At 43.7% G+C, this 21,535-nt stretch overlaps 1 protein-coding gene across 1 annotated transcript in view; it reads right to left on the bottom strand.

Moving 5' to 3' along the window:
- Positions 1–21,535, bottom strand: part of KCNQ5 (potassium voltage-gated channel subfamily Q member 5) — an 846,390-nt gene that overhangs the window by 267,538 nt on the left and 557,317 nt on the right.

Genomic DNA, 21,535 nt, shown 5'->3' with positions numbered 1-21,535 from the left:
GAAGGTTACTAACCTGTAGTAAAACATAGCATTTTACTGCAGGAGTCACTAGCTAGTGGTAATGCAGTATCGTAATACTCCTACAGTAAGGGCATAATGCAACTTGCAATCAATCTTGCAAGATGTATTATTTTGTTCCCCAGGAGCATCAAGCTGCTAACACAAGCCCAGTTCTCCCTGGGAACCTATTTTAAATGGGGCCAAAGCTATTATTTAGTTATTAGGTCCAGGGTCCGCCCTCTTGCTTCCTCTCCAGCTAAGAACCTCCAAGGTAACTTCAGACTCCCAGATTCCTCACTCTCTGAAGACAGAAACAAGCCATGAGCTGAAACCCCACCTCAATCCCCCACACTGCTGAAGCCTCAGAGGGCTGCAGAACAGGAGTAATCTCCAGTTACTCCTCACCCTGCCAGCTCTGGGTTTTAAAATGGCACCTGCAACCCTTAGTGATAGTACTGTGAGACTATCACTAGGGGTCAAACTACCACATACGGCCTTTTTGTCCTTATGGCAGCCTGAATCCTAGTGATACTCTCACAGTATTACCACTAGGGGTCACAGTCACGTTTTTGAAACCTGGAGGTGGCAGGGACAGAAATGACTGGGGATCATTACTATCCCAGGACACCCTGGACCACCAATACATATAGAAAGTAAGTCTGGGGTCCCAGAGGTTCAAGGTTACATTTATTTGATTGTCCATTTATGGTCAGACCATCAAAGTGGATTACATACAATAATATTTTATGGAACATAAATAGTTACAATCAATAGAAGTAACCGAGAATATAAAACAACATAAAATACCACTAAACTGCTGTGTTCCAATAGATCCTAGGATCTGAAGCAATCCACTTTCCTAGGTAGACCCTGATTATCCCCCATGGATACCCCCATGGATACCTGAGTGTGGAGTCCCCCAGGGATCCCCTCTCTCACCAACATTATTCAACCTAATGATGATATTTCTAGCCAAACTACTAGCAAATCAAAACCTCAATCCCTACATCTATGCAGATGACGTCACAATCTACATCCCATTCAAACATGATCTAAATGAAATCACCAACGAGATCAACCAAAGCCTCCAAATAATGCACACTTGGGCAGATGCATTCCAACTAAAACTTAATGCAGAAAAAACACAATGTCTTGTACTCACCTCAGAACATAACACAAAAAACTTCACCACCATAATCACACCATACTGTACCCTTCCGGTCTCACAAAACTTGAAAATTCTTGGAGTCACCATTGATCGAAACCTCACTCTTGATACCCACGTGAAAAACACGACGAAAAAGATGTTCTACACCATGTGGAAACTTAAAAGAATAAAACCTTTCTTCCCAAGATACATCTTCCGTACCCTGGTACAGTCAATGGTAATAAGCCATCTGGACTACTGCAATGCACTGTACGCCGGGTGCAAAGAACAGACTATCAAAAAACTCCAAACTGCCCAGAATACAGCCGCCAGACTCATATTTGGAAAAACTAAATAGGAAAGTGCAAAATCCCTAAGAGAGAAACTTCACTGGCTCCCACTTAAGGAACGCATTGCATTCAAGATCTGCACGATTGTACATAAAATCATTCATGCAGACATCCCAATCTACATGCTAAACCTCGTGGACCTACCTCCCAGAAACGCCACAAGATCATCCCGCAAATTTCTCAATTTGCACTACCCCAGCTGCAAAGGACTTAAATACAAGCTGATGCATGCCACTACCTTCTCTTACATGAGCACGCAGTTATGGAATGCACTACCTACAGACTTGAAAGCAATCAACGAAACAACTATCTTTCGAAAATCTCTGAAAACATTCTTCTTCAACAAAGCCTACAATTGAGAACCTATAACCTCACTAAGTCACCTCACCAACCCACTCAATTATGAACGCCCACCTTCTATAACTACCCTAATCACTTTCTTCCTTCTTCTCTCTTCCCTTCCTTGATAGTTACACATTACTGACTGTATCTGATATCCTGAAATGACAATGTTAACAAATCAAATCTATGTAAGCCACATTGAGCCTGCAAATAGGTGGGGGAATGTGGGATACAAATGCAATAAAATAAAATTATATAGTAAAAGCTGAGTGAAATAGATGTGTCTTCAACATAGCTTTAAATCTAGAAAGAATGCCCTCTGTATGTAATGAAATAGGAAGGACATTCCACAATGTAGACCCCGCTACACTGAACATTGATGTTTGATATGTACTTAAAGGCACATCTCAAACTGCGGGTATAGTCATCAAGTTTTGTTGGCTGGAGCGTAAGGCCCTTGGTGGAATATAGGGTAAGAGGTAAGAAAACAAAAATGAAGGAGAACTCAAATACAAGATCTTACACACAATTCGATGTTCCACTGAAAGCCAATGTTCGAGTTGCAACAGTGGAGTCACAGGATCAAACATTTTGGTGTTATAAAGCAGTTTAACAGCAATATTTTGTATTAACTGTAGCTGTCTGATCTCTCTCTGACCGACACCCTTCAGAAGCGTGTTACATCAATCTATATGTGCAATGACAAGTGCATTGATGAGAGTGTGTAATGCGGCTTGGTTGAACAGATGTCGAACTGACCTAATTCATCTTAAATGAAAAAAGCATGTCTTAATAATAGATTACACATGGTTTTGAAGGACCGATTAGAGTCCTGTATGTCTCCTAAAACCTTAATGGTATAACTAACCTGCAGAGTAGTGTTTCCAAAATTAAGCAGTATAGGGGACTGTTGGATTCTACTAAATACTTGAAGATGCATCTTCTGAACACGAAGCTGCAATTGTTTGTCTTAAGCCAGGTCTCCAACTGGAGGAATTTTGCTCCAACCACCACCAGTGAGGGTATATTTACAGACTCTACGGACACTAATATCTGTACATCATTGACGTAGATGTATGGTATCAACCCCAGAGATTGTATCAGAAAGGCCAGTGGGGACAGAAATATATTGAACTATAGGTGCAAGGAGAGATCCTTGAGGGACACCACAGGAGAGTTTAAAAGGTACAGAAACAATGTTTTGCCATAGAACCTGCTATGTCCTACTGAAGAGGTAAGAGTGGAACCACTGGCGCACTTGGCTTGCTATTCCTATGCCTGCTAAACAGGATAGGAGTAGCTTGTGATCAACCATATCAAAAGCTACAGTCAGATCTAAAGATAGCAAGAGGACAGATACTTCTTTAACCAGTTCTGACCATATATTTGAGAACATCCTTATGTTTCTGTGCTATGGTGGGGATGGAACCCATCTGATTAGGATGTAGAACATTGTGAGATTCCACATCTTCATTCAGATATTCTAGTATAACATGTTCAGTGACTTTAGAGAGAAAAGACAACTGGGCCATCAGCCTATAATTACTTGCAAGATCACTATTTTGATGAACATCTTTAGTGGCTGCTTCCAAACCAATGGCACCAGGCCCTCTGAAATACTATTCTGCACCATCTGAGTTATATAAGGAAGGAAAAATCCCGCAAAACACTTTACAAAAAATGTTGGCATGGAATCAGATGGTGCCGTAGTGGTTCTGACAGCGTGAATAGCGTGATCTACTACTGCTAATGTTGGAATCTCAAAACCCACATTATAATCAAGAGACTGAGGGCCTGATGCAAAAAGTCTAATGGGCCAGCAATGTGCTTTTTAGACCAGTCCAGCTGGTTTAGTGAGTTACTCTTTTCCATCCACTGTGGCTGCCAATGAGAATTGCATGTAAATGCATGGTAATGAGCCCAGCAGTGTTCAAATATGCATCCCGAGTGATGCATACCATACAAAAAATACATATTTCTAAAACCTTATATTTTAAATCTGTTTTATTCATTCATTAATGTTTTTATTCACTTACCCATAAGGGATTGCACACATATTTAATGTAATATTATTCTTCACCTCCAATGTACCATTCTATGGTTGACACAAGAGTATTTTACGTGTAAACACACATATAAATGCTGTACGGTTATGTATAGAATTACATACACACAAATTGATATATATATTTTATTTATTTATTTTTTATTTGTTCTTTCATTGATATATATATATATCTTTTGTTTATCATTTCAATTTCTTTCTTAGCCTGTATTATTATTTATCATAAATTTTTTTAGTTGTTTAATATTTGAGTCTTTTAATATTTTAACATTTTAGATTTCTGTTTTATTTGTGCTTTAGATCTATTATCTGTATAGTCAACCTTTTTTACTAATGTATACGTGTATATATGTGTTTTGTAGACTCCTGATGCAGGCCTAACGGCCGAAACACAACGTTTGTGTCGAGTCTTTTTTCATCAATAAACAAGTGTTTTTAAGATCAATCTATCCAGTTTTTGGTGTTCCGTGGTCAAACATCCCACTTTCTCCTATATGGCGACAAATCCAATGCCATGATGTTTCCCGAGCTGATTTGTGCAAAAGGTAAGTTTGAAAACTCCTCGGGGGCAGTTTTCCTGAAGAATGAAGAACCTGACTAAAATGCACTCCTGGACACAATCGGGTTTCCAAGGTAAAAGAAAAATGGTCTGTGCCCCTATACCAATCATTAATATGCCAATAGCCTCAGCCAGGTATTGGATATTTAGCAAGCCTGTGCCCCCATATGCCTTAGGAGTCTGAATCAAGGCCAGCGGCATGTGAGAATTTTTGCCCAACCACAAATAGTTTTGTAGCAAGCAGGACAGCTGTATTTTCTTCTCGACTTTTCAAATGGAAGGGCAACATTTGAAAAATATTGAGCCACCTAGGAGCCAGTATCATGTTAAACAACTGAATTTGACCTCATAGCGACAATGGGTAAGCTTTCCATTGCTGCAATTTCAGCCTTGTGTCTTCCATTGGAGGCATTACATTAATACTATATAATCAGATCTCTGGGAATTAATATTCCTAAGTACCGCAGAAATGAGTCCTTCCAGGTAATAGGAAAAGGTCCCACCCATCACTGCCGTACTTCTAGAGACAGAAGCAATGTTTTGGACTTAGTGAAATTTAGCGAAAAACCAGAAAAGCTGCCAAAATGGTGGAGTAAGAATAATAAAGATGGCAGGGTCTCCTGAGGATCTGTCAATAATACCATAATATCATCCGTGTAGGCTAAAGCTTTAATACTATGCCTGCCCAAGATTAGGCCTGAATGATGTCAGTGGTATTAATTACTCTAAGCAGTGGTTCAAGGGACAAAGCAAATAAAAGCGGGAAGAGGGGGCAGCTCTGGCAAGTGCCCCGCTAAATGGGAATAACAGGGGAACAATCTTTGTTTACTAAGAGCTGCGCCTGGGGTGAGCTATATAAGGTTTTAATTGCCTGTTAAAACCAGCCTCCAATCCCCACATGGCCCAAAACCTGAAAGAGGTGTCATATGTCTGGCAGAGTGACATAGCTAGTAGAACATTCCGCACACTGAGCACAGATTGATGTGACTTAATAAAACTCACTTGATCCAAACTAATCAATGTGGGCAGACATTCTGCCACCTGAGTGGCCAGCACCCATGCCAAAAGCTTGACATCAAAATTCAGTAACGAGATGGGGTGGTAAGAATCTGCCTCCTCCCAGGGCTTGCCGAGCTTAGGAATCAAGGTGATAAGATCCACATTGTCATGGAGTGGAAATGTTCCAGATTCCACCACTGATTGGAAATAGGAGAACAAAGGGCCCACTAGGTGTTGCAATAACTTTTAATATTCCCCGAAAAGCCATCCGCTCCAGGCGCCGTGTATGGCTTCAGCTTTTTGATAGCTTGTTGCAATTCTTTTGCCTGGAGAGAGGCATTTAATTTTTCACGTGCCTCATCTGAAAGACTGGAGAGACCCCCTGGGTCAAAAAGGCCTCTACTCTAGTGGATTCCCCAACAGGACGCTTCCCATAGAGAGCGAAGAAATGGACGAATAAAATCTGAGTGATTTGATCATGATGATTAGTCACTTTTCCTCCACAGCACGAAACATGGCAATCGTTCTTGTACTTCCCCAAGTTTTGACAATACGAGCTAACATCTTCTCCACCTTATTCCCATAAGCATGAAAATGGAAATTTTGGTAAATTGTACTACGTTGAGTCTGCTCACAGATTAATGCATTTAAGCCAATTTACGCGGAGATATAAATCTTGTTGTGTGGAGATAGTACTTGTTTGCTTGTTGGAGTTTAGCTTCTAAATTACTTATACTAGCTGTTATTTTCTTTTTCCTCATTGCTGTGTATGCTATGATGTCTCCGAGCATCACTGCCTTAGCCACACTCCAGAAATGTTTGGGCTGATACGCGTGCTGCTCATTATGTGACCAGCAAGAGATCAAGTAAGAGTGAAAATCTTTATGATGGGCCAAATATGCTGGAAATCTCCACCCCAGATTAGAATGAAAGTGTGTGAGCACCTGGAGATCTATCCACATCAGCAAGTGATCAGAGACAGCCTCAGGGCCCACAACAGCCTCCCTCACTGAGGAAAACAAAGAAGATGAAAGATATATATATATATATACCAGTCACGAGAGGGTGCCTTGGGCCCTAGACCTGTGGGTGTACTCGTGATTTAGAGGGTGGAACATACATCAGGCATCCATTAAATCCAGAGAAGTGAAAAATGTGGGCAAAACATTACTCCCTGGTAGTGGCGGGACCCCTGCCTAATACCCGTGGTACTATCCAGAGTTGGGTCCATAAGTAAATTCATATCACCAGCTATCAGGAGACCCTTATCCATATATGGTAAGAACAGTTTCAGTAGCGAAGGGTAAAAACCTGAGTCATAAGAGGTGGGGAGCAAATCCAAGAAAACAGGAGGAGCCTCCACGGAGAATCAAAGCAAAACAGCAAAAGTAGAGGCTGACAAATGTGCAAACCAATAGGGAGATAATATCAAGAAACAATTTATTCAGAATATTCATATCAAGGACCCAACACGGTCCGTTTTTTGGCGCCAAAGCGCCTGCCTCAGGGGTCACAAACAACTTTCAGAGAGAACAAAGAAACAGCCAACTGATCAGCAAGCAACACCTTGTGACAGAAAAAGGAGGTGAGAGGAGCTGTCATATCAGTGCAGGGGGCCCGGCACGGAGGTGGGCGGAAGTGGAGGCGGCAATGTCGGGGAGGGGGGTGGAGGTTGGTGCTTTGGCGACCTCAGGGAGGGTGCTGGAGGGGGTAGCGCCGGCGGCGACCTCGTGGGGTTGGAGGGGTGGGAGCGGCGGCGTAGTTAGGGGGCCCAGCACGGAGGGGGCGGGAGCAGCGGCATCGTCGTCGGGGAGGGGGGTGGAGGTTGTTGCACCGGTGACCTCAGGATGCCGGGCTCTCAAAGGGGGTTCCCACGGTGGACTCTACGGCCATCCGGTTCTCAGAGAGGGAGGCTGCTGCTGCTCTTTCTGCTGTCTCCCTCCCCTTAGCAATGCACATAGCCTCCGTCGGTGGAAGGGGCGGGACAGCGATGCCAGCAATGGATCACTGTGACCTGCTGCGCATGCGCGGAACGTTGATGACAGCTGCTCTCTACTGCGCATTTGCGGGTGATTCGGTCACAGCTCATTTATAGGATTGACTAGCATAACCCACGGAGGTGAGAGGCGCTGTCATGTCAGTGCAGGGGGCCCGGCACGGAGGGGGGCAGGCCCGTGCCAACACGGTAAGCGGGGTAAGCACCACAGGGGGGCGCCTGCCTTCAAGGGCGCCGCGCTTACCCCGCTTACCGTGTTGTACTAGACTCCTGACAAACAAGACCTACGCTGAACCTCTGCTGCCGCCGGCGCTGCTTCTTTCCACAGCCAGCATAACAAGAAAAAGAAGCGCGGAGCCGCCCGCAGCAGCCTTCAGACATGCGCTGTCGGCTCTGCCGGTTCTCTGCTCCCTGACGTCAATTTCCCGTTCCGGGGGCAGAGGACCGGCAGAGCCGACAGCGCATGTCTGAAGGCTGCTGCAGGTGGCCCCGCGCTTCTTTTTCTTCTTATGTCTGCGCCTTCCTCTGCCAGGTACTGCCATATGACTTCCTGTTTTTTTGGGGGGCAGAATCGGATACAGCCCGGGTGGAGCGCTGCCACCGCCATTAATCTAAAGCAAGCTTTGAGTGGGGGAGGGAGTGAGATGACTGGATCACTGCACAGCAGAGAGAGTGAGAGATTATTGGACTGGGGGGCAATGATGCTGGGACCTGCAGGGGACATACTAGACCCACTGAAGGAGGGGAAGTGGGAACAGGAGAGAGAGAAGAGATATGGACATTTATTGGATCCCAGGAGGAAGAGAGGAAAGACAAATAGTTGCTGAACTCCCAAAGAGAGGGGTGGGAGCTGGGAGGGAAGGAAGAGAGAAGAAGACATGCTGGTCCCAGGGTTGGGATTGGGAAGACAGGGGAGAGCCACAGAGAGATAGGGAGAAAAAGAGGGGACATGGAAAAGAGCAGGGGAGAGCCAGAAAGAGATGGGGAGAGAAAGAGGGGCCATGGAAAAGAACAGGGGAGAGCTACAGAGAGATGGTGAGAGAAAGAGGGGATATGGAAAAGAGCAGGTGAGAGCCAGAGAGAAGATGCTGGATGGAAGAGGGGTACAGAGAGAGAGAGAGAGAGAGAGAGAGAGAGAGAGAGAGAGAGAGAGAGAGAGAGAGAGAAAGAGATGAGTTTAAAGATGGAGAGAGAAAGAGGGGACATGGGCAGGAGAGAGAGCGAAGCTGCTGGGGAGAAACTGGGGGAGAACCTAGCAGCCAGACTGAGAAATGCTGGATGAAAGAAGGGAGAAAGAGGAAAAATGCTGAAAGGAGGGGGCAGAATGAGGGAAGATGCTGGTAGGTAGGGAAAGAGGAAAGACACTGGAAGGATGGGGTGAGAGAGGACATGCTGAATGGAAAAGGGTCGAGATAGAGAGAGACAATGGATGGAAGGATTGGGAGAGGGTAATGGGTGGAAGGATGGAGAGAGAAAGAGGGATGACACTGGATGGAAGGGTAGGAGAGAAAGAGGGATGGTGCTGGACATGGATGGAGGGGAGGGAAGTATATGCACATGGATGGAGGGGAGTGAGGAGAAATGCTGGATATGGATGGAGGGTACTCTGCTGAATTTAAGAGCTGGATCGGGACACTGAAGGATAGGGACAGGGCTACAGATGGTAGGCAGTACGCATAAGGACACAGGAGGATGATGGACATGGTGAGAGAAAAAATATCAAATGGAAAGAAGAGACTGCATAAAACAGAAGACACTGGAACCAAAGCGAATAGAAAAACTAAATGATCAGACAACAAAGGTAGAAAAAAGTATTTTATTCAGAATTTATTAACTGGAATATGTCAGCTTTTGGAAATATGCATTTTGCATGTAAGTTTCAATTTTTCTAGTATTGCTGCATGCTGAGTCTGACTTCTTGAGGTAACTAGCGTGTAGTACTTTCAGCCCTTTTTGGTGTATTTTTTTCACTAGGTTGTGTACTGGTGTTTTAGAGCCCGGTGTAATTACAGTGCTGCCTTTCCATGCATAAGGTTGTAGCTCATTCTGTCCTTGGAATTAGTGCTGTTATGGTTTGGTGAGGTTATGAGTGTGTTTTTGCACAAGTTTGTGTATAGTGTTTTGCAGTTAAGCAATTGTGGTTAGTATATGCTTTGAGCAACCACTTTATTCTTTGACATCCACACGCCTTGGAGCCTCGCTAGCAGATGCGGAGCACATTGCCAGGCAGGTCCGGGGGGGTGGGCGCCAACTGATAGTCTGCAGGGGGGCGCCATAGACCCTAGGCACGGCCCTGGAGGGGGGAGGAAGCGGCGGCGAGGAGGGTAGCTGGACATGGGGGGAGGGCAAGGGAGAGAGCAGGGTTGGTGGACGGGGGAGGCCAAGGGAAAGAGGAGGGTTGCTACTGGACATGGGGGGTGGGCAGGGGAGAGAGCAGGGTTGCTGGACATGGGGGAAGGCAGGGGAGAGAGCAGGGTTGGTGGATGGGGGGAGGCCAAGGGAAAGAGGAGGGTTGCTGGACATAGGGAGAGGGCAAGGGAGAGAGGAGGGATGCTGGACATGGGGGAGGGGGAGGGCAGGGGAGAGAGGAGGGTTGCTGGACATGGGGGGAGGGCAGGGGAGAGAGCAGGGTTGCTGGACATGGATCGATGGAGGGGAGGGCAGGGGAGAGAGGAGGGTTGCTGGACATAGGGGGAGGGCAGGGGAGAGAGGAGGGTTGCTGGACGTGGGGGGGGGGAGGCCAGGGGAGAGAGGAGGGCTACTGGACATGGGGGGAGGGCAGGGGGAGGGCAGGGTTGCTGGACATGGATCAATGGAGGGGAGCGCAGGGGAGAGAGGAGGACATGGATGGATGGATGGAGGTGAGAATTATTACATTTACAACAACAAAAAAACTCGCCCCTCAACTTTCATTTCTTCCTTTCGCTCTTTCATTGCATTTTTAAAAACAAAAAGCTTGCACGTTTTAATGGGCTTAACGGCTAGTGTTTATAACAGAATCTGGGCTCCACGAACTGATATAGAATAGGCTCTCACTGCATGACATCAGGGCACTTAGAGGCCCACTTTTAAAGAATTACCCCCTATAATGCCAATTCTATAACAAGAGCCAGAGGTTATGTTAAAAGTAGCATTTATTGCGTGAAAGTGGCCTAAGCACTAGTCTATAAGGGTACATGTAAGCACTAGAACATGCAAATGCAAGGGTGTGCACACCTAGGTACAGCATGGACAGGACATGGGTATGCCTCCCAGTTAAGTATGCAACTTATGGAAAACTATAAATCATGCATGCCCTTGCTGCATTTAGGTGGACTCAGTTAATGCCAGCTGTAAAGCTGGTATAATTGTGGGAACCTGAATGCAAGGCATGCCGATGCTGGGTTACACTGATATTCTATAATGGAATCTGGGCACCTAGATGTCATTATAAAATAGGTGCTTCCCACTTGGCATCAGGATGCCTACAAGGAGATGTCCCCTTATAGAATTGCCATCAGTTGGCAACTAAAATTTCAATCTGTTTGGAGATGCCCAAACACGGGTGCCAGAGGTCAACATGTCCAACCACCACCTGAAACTGAACATGTCCAAGACCGAGCTCATCGTCTTTCCACCAAAACCCACTTCTCCTCTTCCTCCACTTTCCTTCTCAGTTGATAACACCCTCATCCTCCTCGTCTCATCTGCCCGCAACCTCGGAGTCATCTTCGACTCCTCCCTCTCCTTCTCTGTGCATATCCAGCAGATTTCCAAGACCTGTCGCTTCTTCCTCTTCAACATCAGCAAAATTTGCCCTTTCCTCTCTGAACACACCACCCGAACCCTCGTCCACGCTCTCATTACCTCGCGCCTTGACTACTGCAACCTACTCCTCACCGGCCTCCCACTTAGCCATCTATCCCCCCTTCAATCTGTCCAGAACTCTGCTGCACATCTTATATTCCGCCAGAACCGATCTACTCATATCACCCCTCTCCTCAGGTCACTTCACTGGCTTCCAATCAGATACCGCATTCAGTTCAAGCTTCTCCTTCTTACCTACAAATGCACTCAGTCTGCTGCCCCTCACTACCCTCATCTCCCCTTACGTTCCAGCCCGAAACCTCCGTTCACAGGACAAATCCCTCCTCTCGGTACCCTTCTCCACCACCGACAACTCCAGGCTCTGCTCATTCTGCCTCGCCTCACCCTATGCCTGGAACAACCTTCCTGAGCCCTTACGCCAAGCCCCCTCCCTGCCCATCTTCAAGTCTTTGCTCAAAGCCCACCTCTTCAATGCTGCCTTCGGCACCTAACTCTCACCTCTCAGGAAATCCAGACTGCCCCAATTTGACAGCCCCTCTCGGACTGACTGTTCACTTGTCCTTTAGATTGTAAGCTCTTTGAGCAGGGACTGTCCTTTATGTTAAATTGTACAGCGCTGCATACGCCGTGTAGCGCTATAGAAATGCTAAATAGTAGTAGTAGTAGTAGAATTGACAGCCAATGAGAACAAACAAACTTTGTGAAGAATGTAATTATCACTCTAAAAGAGTGGAAAAGCACATCTAGAAGAACAAATTATCAAGTAATTAATATACATTACTAATTAATACTGCATCACATTCATGCTCTTCTCATGCTTAATTTAATTTTCTTAAGAGAGCAGTATGAAAACAGACTGTCAGGGTCTTCATAAACCACTTTCTAAGCTGCCTCACATCCCCTTTACATCACTTTTATTTCAAATTTGCAGACACAGGCACAGTATATCCGAGTAAAGAAACATAAACTCATTCTGAAATCCCCTCATCCAAAAAAGTCAGCAGCAAGAGGCTCATTAATTGCTTATTTTAAAAGAAAACCAAGGGAACAATTAAAAATGATGGGTTCTTTTTGCAATTAGGAGACTGACATTTATCAAGTAATAAACGAATTATATGGTCTACAGTACGTCAGGGAACAGTGAACTCCTTATTAATTTAATAAAGATCGCATACTGCACAAAGCTTTGCTTCATAATAACAGTATTGAAGAAGTGTTTACTATGAACATATTTGGTTTGCATGCAGTACTTCAAGGCTCATAAAAACAGAAGAAAATACCTGGAAGCAAACAAAATTAGAAACTTAAAATTCTAACATGGGAAAAGAGAGTATTGCATTGTGTTGAAACTTTTTTAAAGTAATAGTAACATAGTAACATAGTAGATGACGGCAGAAAAAGACCTGCACGGTCCATCCAGTCTGCCCAACAAGACAACTCATATGTGCTACTTTTTGTGTATACCCTACTTTGATTGTACCAGCCCTATCCCCGCCTCCCAACCACCGACTCTGGCACAGACCGTATAAGTCTGCCCAGCACTATCCCCGCCTCCCAACCACCAGCCCTGCCTCCCAACCACCGGCTCTGGCACAGACCTTACAAGTCTGCCCAGCACTATCCCTGCCTCCCAACCACCAGTCCCGCCTCCCACCACTGGCTCTGGCACAGACCGTATAAGTCTGCCCAGCACCATCCCCGCCTCCCAACCACCAGCGCTGCCTTCTGATCTCGACTAAGCTCAGTGATGTGACCTGGAAGCTGAAATGGGACATAGGAGTAGCCTAATGGTTACAGCAGCAGGCTAGAAACTGGAGAGCCAGACCCAAATACAACAGTGGCTTTTTCTGGCCTTGGGTGAGCTATTTAACACTCCACTTCCTTGGGATGGCTAGGGGAGGTGCAGGCAACCTCATCCCATTTGGGGCTAACAGCTTTGGCTAGACAGATCTGGATGGGCTAGAGCAGGCTTCAATGACAACTCCAGTAGTTTGGGATTATGTCCAGTGTCTGGCAAATCCCACGCCTAAATTTTATGTGCATCCTGAAAAAGGGGGCATGTAAATGGGAGGGGCACTTTGGAGTGGATCATGGGCATGGTTTTTGGTTACATGCACAGTTATAGACTAAGGGGGCTCTGCACTTAAATTTAGGTGCAGGTATTTGTACCACATTTTAATTGGTGCAAATGGACTTGCCTAAATTTAAGCATGACCCCTGGGACTTGAGCGCTATTCTATAAGCTGTGCCTAAGTTTAGGCACAGCTTATAGAATAGCGCTTAAGTATTTTTTTTTCAGCGCCAATGTTTTAGGCGGCTTTTATAGAATTCACCCCTAACTGGCTAATGCAGTTAATGCAGAAGGACTAATGAACATAAGAGTAGCCATACTGGGTCAGATCAATGGACTTACCGCTTTCTAAATAGGAGGTGACATTCTCCCAAATTATGGGCGCCTTTTACTAAGCGGCGGTAAGGGCTTCACACCAAAATGGCTGCACGGCAAGTGCTTTACTTGCCACACGGCCATTTCCTGCAGGAAGTCAAGACTTCCCTTTTACCAGCTGCTGTAAAAGGGGGCCTCGGAGCGCGTGTAAAACACGCGCTGACACCAGCAACAGCCCCCTTTTGCTGCAGCTTGGTAAGAGGGGCCCTATCTTTTTATAGGTAATGTGTACTAATGCAAACATTAGTGCATTAGTGCATGACCTGCACTAAAAAAAAACTTTAATATTTTGCAGTGGTAGATTTAGGCTTACCATGGGAAAGTCCAAAGTTAGAATGTGCTAAGCCCAGATTTCAGCACATCTTAGTAAAAAGGACCCTTAGATAGTAAGCTACCCAGGGACTGGAAATTACCTACTATACTTGAATGTAATGCACCTTAAGCTACAATTGAGAAAATGTATGAACTAAATCCAAAATCCCTTCCTTGAGTGAAAAGTGGTTGGGGAAAAATAAATAGCTTTTGTAAGTAGACCAGTTGGTACAATACATCTCAGAAATGTTTGAACTAAATCATAATTAGTGCAAGCCAGTCTTGCTTTCCATATTAATTACTGACATGGCTTCTCAAACCTTTATATAACCCTGAATTAATTTGCTTGAAAGTTTACTGTAGCTGTCAGTTTTCCTTGGTCATAAGTAATTACTTAGCAGGACTATATGACATTTCATTTTTAACGGCTGAAATTTTAAATAATGTACGATTGTGACTTCTGCAATCTGTTATTGTAATGTGCCTTGAACTCACAGGTTAAGCAGAATATAAATGCCCATTTTAAACTACATTAAATTAAAATCGGTATGTCTTCCAGTGACTGGACAGCCCCGATTGCTTAGTCAAATAAATCTAAATTCTACCTTTGTATTAAACAAGTTATTGAAGTTGCTGTTATAAAAATATAGAGATCTCTAGGTTCTGCCCCAGAAGGATTACAGAGATCTCTAGTGGCTCTGCTAAGATACTGGATTTTGATAGGTACCTACTACCCCCCCCCCCCCCCCCCCCCCCCACCACCACAGCTTCTGGAATAACAGAAGGGTTCTTCTACCAGTGAAGTAATATATCCTCAATTAGGGTTGCCAACTAGATCCAAATTTGTCTGACAGGGTTGATCCAGTCCTGGGCTTACCCCAGTGCATGCAGGGACTTGTAGCTTTGCTTTTCTTAGGGGATCCAATAGGGAAATCAGAACCACAAGTCTATGCTCAGGTGAATCTGAATCTAGTTGGCAACCCTAACGTTAGAAGGTACTTACAACCTACCATTTCGACCATACGAGATTCAAGGTGAGGTAACAATTTAAAAGACAACTGAGCATTCATCAGGGAATTACAATAAACAAATATCATAAGGAAACAAAGACTACAAAAACAGTAATAGCAATAATCATGAGAAAACTAATGTGTCTTTAGCATCCTCCGAAAAATTAAATAGTCCTTAAAATGTCGAATCTGGACAGGAAGACCATTCCAGAGATGAAGAACTAGAAAGCAGAAAGAATGTGTGAGAACTGATTTGAATCTAACATGCTTAAGAGCTGGAAACACAAAAGTTAAATATTTATGTGACCGAGAAACGAAACAGTTTTTTAAGGTCTTAAGTTTTTGCGATAGATCTCAGGACAAGCTCAAAATAAGAACTTAAAAACCAAGCAAAACACTTCCTGAACTGGCAACCAATGTAATCTATTAAGCAAAGGGGAAACATGATCACACATAGATTTGCAAAAAAATCTGTCTTGCTGCTGAGTTCTGGACCAATTGAAGCTTTGCGACATATTTCGCTGCTACATTCAAGTATAAAGAATTACTATAATCAAGTATCGATAGACCACCTGCCTTGCTGCTTTTGACTTCAGAGTTCTCATATAAATATTTACGGTATAATATTTATATTACTGTAAAGGGGAAATAGGGGAAACCTGGGGCACGTCCAAGGGTTTGAAAACTTATTGTCTTTTAGTTAGAAATCATTTAAACCAGAAGAACACAGACCAGCTTATTTTCGAAAGAGAAAGATGCCCATATTTTGACCCAAATCGAGAGATGGGCGTCTTTTTCCCGTGGGCGTCCAAATCGGTATAATCAAAAAACGATTTTGGGCGTCTTCAACTGCAATCTGTCGCGAAAACGGCCAAAGTTGACAGGGGCGTGTCGGAGGCGTGTTTATCGGCTGAGGAGAGATGGGTGTCCTTGGCCGATAATCGAAAAAAGAAAGGCGTTTTTAGCGCAAATTTGGGTCACTTTTTTGGACCCTTTTTTTCATGAACAAGACCCAAAAAAGTGCCCTAAATGACCAGATGACCACCGGAGGGAATCAAGGATGACCACCCCTGACTCCCCCAGTGGTCACTAACCCCCTTGCACCAAAAAAAACCCAACTTTAAAAACCTTTTTTTTTCCAACCTGTATGCCAGCCTCAAATGTCATACCCAGCTCCATCACAGCAGTATGCAGGTCCCTGGAGCAGTTGTTAGTGGGTGCAGTTGCACTTCAGGCAGGTGGACCCAGGCCCATCCCCCCCCCCACCTGTTACACTTGTGCTGCTAAATGGGAGCGCTCCAAACCGCCCCCAAAACCCACTGTACCCACATGTAGGTGCCCCCCTTCAGCCATAAGTGCTATGGTAATGGTGTAGAGTTGTGGGCAGTGGGTTTTGGGGGGGATTTGGGGGGCTCAGTACCCAAGAGAAGGGAGCTATGGACTTCAGAGGTAGTTTGCTTTGTTTATTTAATTGTTACTAGTGCCCCCTAGGGTGCCTGGTTGGTGTCCTGGCATGTCAGGGGGACCAGTGCACTACGAATCCTGGCCCCTCCCACAAGCCAATGCCTTGGATTTGGTCGTTTTTGAGCTGGGTGCCTTTGGTTTCCATTATCGCTGAAAAACGATACTGCCCAGCTCAAATCCGATGCATTTGGCTGGCACAAACCGTATTATCGGAAAAAAGATGGGTGCCCATTTTTTTTCGAAAATACGGTTTGTCCCGCCCCTTCACGTACCCGTTCTCGGAAATAGACGCCCATGAAGATGGGCGTTTGCATTCGATTATGCCCCTCCACGTCTACCAATCCACAGCCTGACAGTAAAGTTAATAGTATTTTGTGATTAACTGTGTCAAAGGCGGCAGAAATGTCAAACTGTAACAGCACCATTTCACCACCCCTACACAGAACCTGCTTAACTGTAGAGGTCAGAAATGACAGCTGGTTTCAGTGCTGTGGAATGGTTGGAACCCATGTTGAGATCCATGAATAAGTTAGATCTTTTAATATAACCAGATAGCTGAGAACCCACAACAAATTCTACAAGTTTAGTTAAAAATGGGATATTTGCAATAGGCCTATAGTTGGAAGCTTTAGATAAGTTGCCTTCTACTTGTTTAGGAATTGGGATTAATGCAATATTCCCAGTTGAACCAGCCTGAAGCCAACATAGTGTTAACAAATAAAACTAACCTTTTCAGTAATTCAGAAGAAGGGTACTTTTAATAAAAACAATGGCATTTAATCTAGAACAAGATAATCTGTTCACCAAAGGAAGCAGAGTAAAAATAGACGGGCTGATAATCAAAGCGATTTAAGCAGGCAGAAGAGGCTCCTGTCCACTTAAATAGCTTCCCGCTGCCTAACTGGGGATATTCAGTGGCATTTAACCGGAAAGTGCCACTGAATATCCCCTTAGACCACCCAAACAAAAAGTGGGTAGGTCATGGGCGGCGCTGTGGCTGGCACTAGGGAGGTGCTTCAGATTATGCAGGTGCCAGCAATATTCAGTGCCGGAACCCACATAGCTAAGTGACTTCAATTAGGACAGCTCAAAAGCTGTCCTAAATAAGGCAACTTAGCTATGCGGGTGCCGACTCTGAGCACTGGGCCGGAACCCAAGTAACATTTTTTCCTTTTTTTAAATCCCACGAGTTCCCTCAAGTCCGCCACTAATGTCCCCTCTTTCCCTCCCCCTCCCAGCCTGCATCAACACCCTCCCCAGAAGACCCCCTGCCCCCCAGCCATGCAGGAAGGCTTCCCCTGGGCCTACTTGTATCCCTGGTGATTCAGCGGGGTTGTTGGGGGCAGGCGCATGCCCCATCACTCCTGCCCCTTGCAGTGCTTCTCTAAAATGGTTGCCACAACCTCTTGTGGCAGCTCATGGTACTACAAGAAGTACGGCAAGCTTCTGCGAGAGATTGCAGTAGCCATTTTAGACCAGCGCCACAAAGGGCAGGAGCGAGGGGTCTTAAAAGGTCATCATTTCATCATGATTCCATATAACGTCAAGGCTGATTTGAATTTATGGATGAGGTTTCTAAAACATTTTAATGGAGTGACAGTGTGGCAGATTCCTCTGTATCTAATGAAGATTTACAATTGTTTTTGGATGCTTCTGGAGGTGTGGGATTTGGTGCATATTTGGCCATCATGGAATTATTTCCTATATTTGGTCTTCCTGGAATTATTTCCTATATGGGTAGCATTCACGTTGTGAGGAGATAAACTGAAGAACAGAAGGTTGGTTATTTGATCTGACAATATGCCTGTTGTTTTTGCCATTAATTGTCAATTTGTCAGATGAAATTTGACATTATCTGTATTGCATATGATCAATCTGAGATGTTTGTATTTGAGTATTTTGTTGACAGCTTGCCACATTCCAGGATGTAATACTGAGTTGGCTGTTGCATTATGTCGATTTCAGTTATCCTGTTTTTGGTCCCTTGCTCCGATTGCTGACAGATGTCCAACAAGATTGCCAGAAGAATATTGGAGAGCTCTCCTGAAGCAGTGATGAAGCTATAATCTCAATCTTTATCTGCTAATACATTGATATCTTATTCAAGTGCTTTTAAAAATGTTGGATGGTACTTGGATGTAACTGTTTAGTGATAGGTAGAGTCTGATAACTGAATTTATTTTGAAAGTGGTGGAAGATGGCTGGTCAAGATCAGCTGTCTTTTTATTGTTTTAGCGAGTGTGGAATTTTATAATAAACGTTGTGGTTTTGGATATTATGCATATTCTTTTTTAGTAAAAAAGTTGTTAAAAGGTTTTTCAGTTATTTGGACAATGTTAAGAAGAATAATTGGTGTAGGCCTATTGGTCATGATATTTTGTTGTCTTTAGTTTCTATACTGTCCAACATTTGTTTTTCTACATAAGAGGTTGCTTTGATCCAAGTGGTATTTTCATGGGCATTTTATGGTGCTTATAGGGTTAGTGAACTAGTGGAAAATTCCAGGAATGATATTGGTGGGAGGGGTCTTCTAGTGAGTGATGTACAAGTTAAGCATGATCAAGTTATTTTGTTAATCAGAAAATCTAAAACTGATCACAGTGGAAAAGATTTGGTGGTTACTTTGAGAAAGGTACAAAGATTGCTTACTTGTCCTTTTTGAGCTGAAGTGTTTATGAGATGGAGAAGGGATGGTGGGACTTGTTGGTTTTTACATTTTGATTTGTCCCCATTGACACATGATCAGTTCGCAGCTGTTTTGCGTTTAGGATTGAAAATGTTTGGTTTGAATCCACTTTGTTTTGGAACTCATTCATTTAGAATTGGTGTAGCTTCATTTGCTGCATCTGAGGGGATGTCAGTTGAGGATATTAAAAAGATTGGTAGATGGCACTCATCGCGTTCTAAAAGTTATCTACCCTAGCGCTTTTTTTTTAGTTTCAATTCCAGTTCTTGAGAGTGAAGAGATAGTGGTTTGGATTTATGGACCAATGGCAAGGCACCTTGGACTGACTTCAATCAGGTTTTGGATTTATTGGTTGACTATTAGAGAAATGTTTTGGGATCAATTGATGCCTTCTTTGTTACAGCTTAGAAGGTGGTTGAGTGAACCACATATTTTGTTATTGCATCTTGGTGGTAATAATTTATGTGCAATTTATTTATTTATTACATTTGTATCCTGCGCTTTCCCGCTCATCGCAGGCTCAATGCGACTTACATAGTAACAAGAAAATACAATCTGTAGTATCAGAATCAACAAAGGAGGTACGTGATAGGACAAATGAACAAGGAGTAAATGGAATAGAAGAGATGTGAGAGGAAGGATAGGGATAGGTAAGGAAGTGGGTGATAAAGGAGAAGTTGGTAGGAGCATGGAGGGTAAGAAGGTTAGTAGGAGATATTGTCTGAGTCATTGTTGTTAATGACTAGTTGAACCGGGAAATAGATGGATTGTATTCGGGTAAACCTGTTTGAATAGATGGGTTTTCAATAGTTTCCTAAAGGGAAGATATTCACTAATTGACCGAATGTATATGGGCAGAACATTCCAGATTTGGGATCCCAGGTAGGGGAAGTTAGATGCATGGTAGGTTTTGTACTTTAGTCCTTTGCAATTGGGAAGGTGCAGGTTAAGTTATGATTGTGAAGATGTTGACATGTTTCTGGTCGGAAGGTTTAATAGATTGACCATGTAACTTGGTGATACTCCATGGATAATCTTGTGGATTAATGTGATGGCATTAAAGTTGACTCGTTCTTTAATAGGGAGCCAATGAAGTTTCATATGGAGGGGTATTGCAGTTGAGAGTAGACCTTATTAGGCAAATGAAGAAGACTATTTTAGAAATGTATGATTTGTTTCCTGGGATAAGGATTATTTAGTCATATATAATTCCTATGAGAGTTTGGAGAGGCGCAAAAAAATTTAAGGGTATTGATCATTTAAGAAAAAGGGTTACTGCAGAAATTGCTAAGTTGGTTTTATCATTGGGAGGTTGTGTCTCAACTCATGAATTGATAACAGTAGACTATTATGGTCTTTATTGACCTGATGGGGTCCATCTCTCTGAAATTGGTTTGAACATTCTGTTGAGTGATTTTCAAGATGCATTAGAATGTGTTGGAGAACACTGCAGGATCGCAGCTGTTGGTGGGAGCTGTCTTCGCTTGTGGCAGTTTAAAAAAACTATGTCCAGGAATTTTCCCGAAAGATGAGTTTAAGTATTTGATTTTTGAGCATGGACTATGCAGATCCTCTTGTGTTACTGCTTGAGGATTTGAGTTTCATGCAGGTATGAATACTTTATGATGGCCATTGATTCAAATGTCCCTCGGCATCAGCGTGGGGGACACGGATGGCCGAAGTTATGGATGCTATATGCTTGGCTAGTACGACACCATCTAGTCAAGTAGTTGAAATGTATTTATATGTTTTCTGAATGGGCATGAGATTTACTGAGTACAAGTCTTTGAATAAAATTTAATAAAGTCACGGCCCTGTTTCTCCATAAATATTGTCTAAGTGTAATTTGTTGGAGAAGGGAATTGGCACATATTTAAACATTTTTGAAGTCCGAAGGGCATAGATTGCTTTCAGGTATTTTTACTAAGCTGTGTTAAGCGCTAATGTGTGCTTAATGCAGGAAAAATTGCCTACTGCAGGACGTGCTGAAGTGTTTCGTGTTAGTTTTATTTTATTTATTTATTTATTTATTTATTTATTGCATTTGTATCCCACATTTTCCCACCTATTTGCGGGCTCAGTGTGGCTTACAATACATTGTTAATGATGGAAATACAATTTGTCACAGTACGATTATGGGTTACATTGTGAAGAGTTATGGGAAGATAGAGTCAAAGTCAAAATATCATTTGGGAATAGAACAATGGAATGTAACAATGGGGAAATGATAGGGCGATAGAACAATAGCAAGAGAACATTAGGCGTGCCCTAAGTATGCAGTACTTACATTTAAAAATTATTTTGGATGTCAGAAGCAGAGAATGGGCTTGGAAGTACTATTTAGCTAGTGCG

Source organism: Microcaecilia unicolor, chromosome 3 (assembly GCF_901765095.1).
Source record: "Microcaecilia unicolor chromosome 3, aMicUni1.1, whole genome shotgun sequence".
NCBI lineage: Eukaryota > Metazoa > Chordata > Amphibia > Gymnophiona > Siphonopidae > Microcaecilia > Microcaecilia unicolor.
Note: the sequence above shows the minus strand (reverse complement) of the source record. Positions and strands in the feature narration are given on the sequence as shown.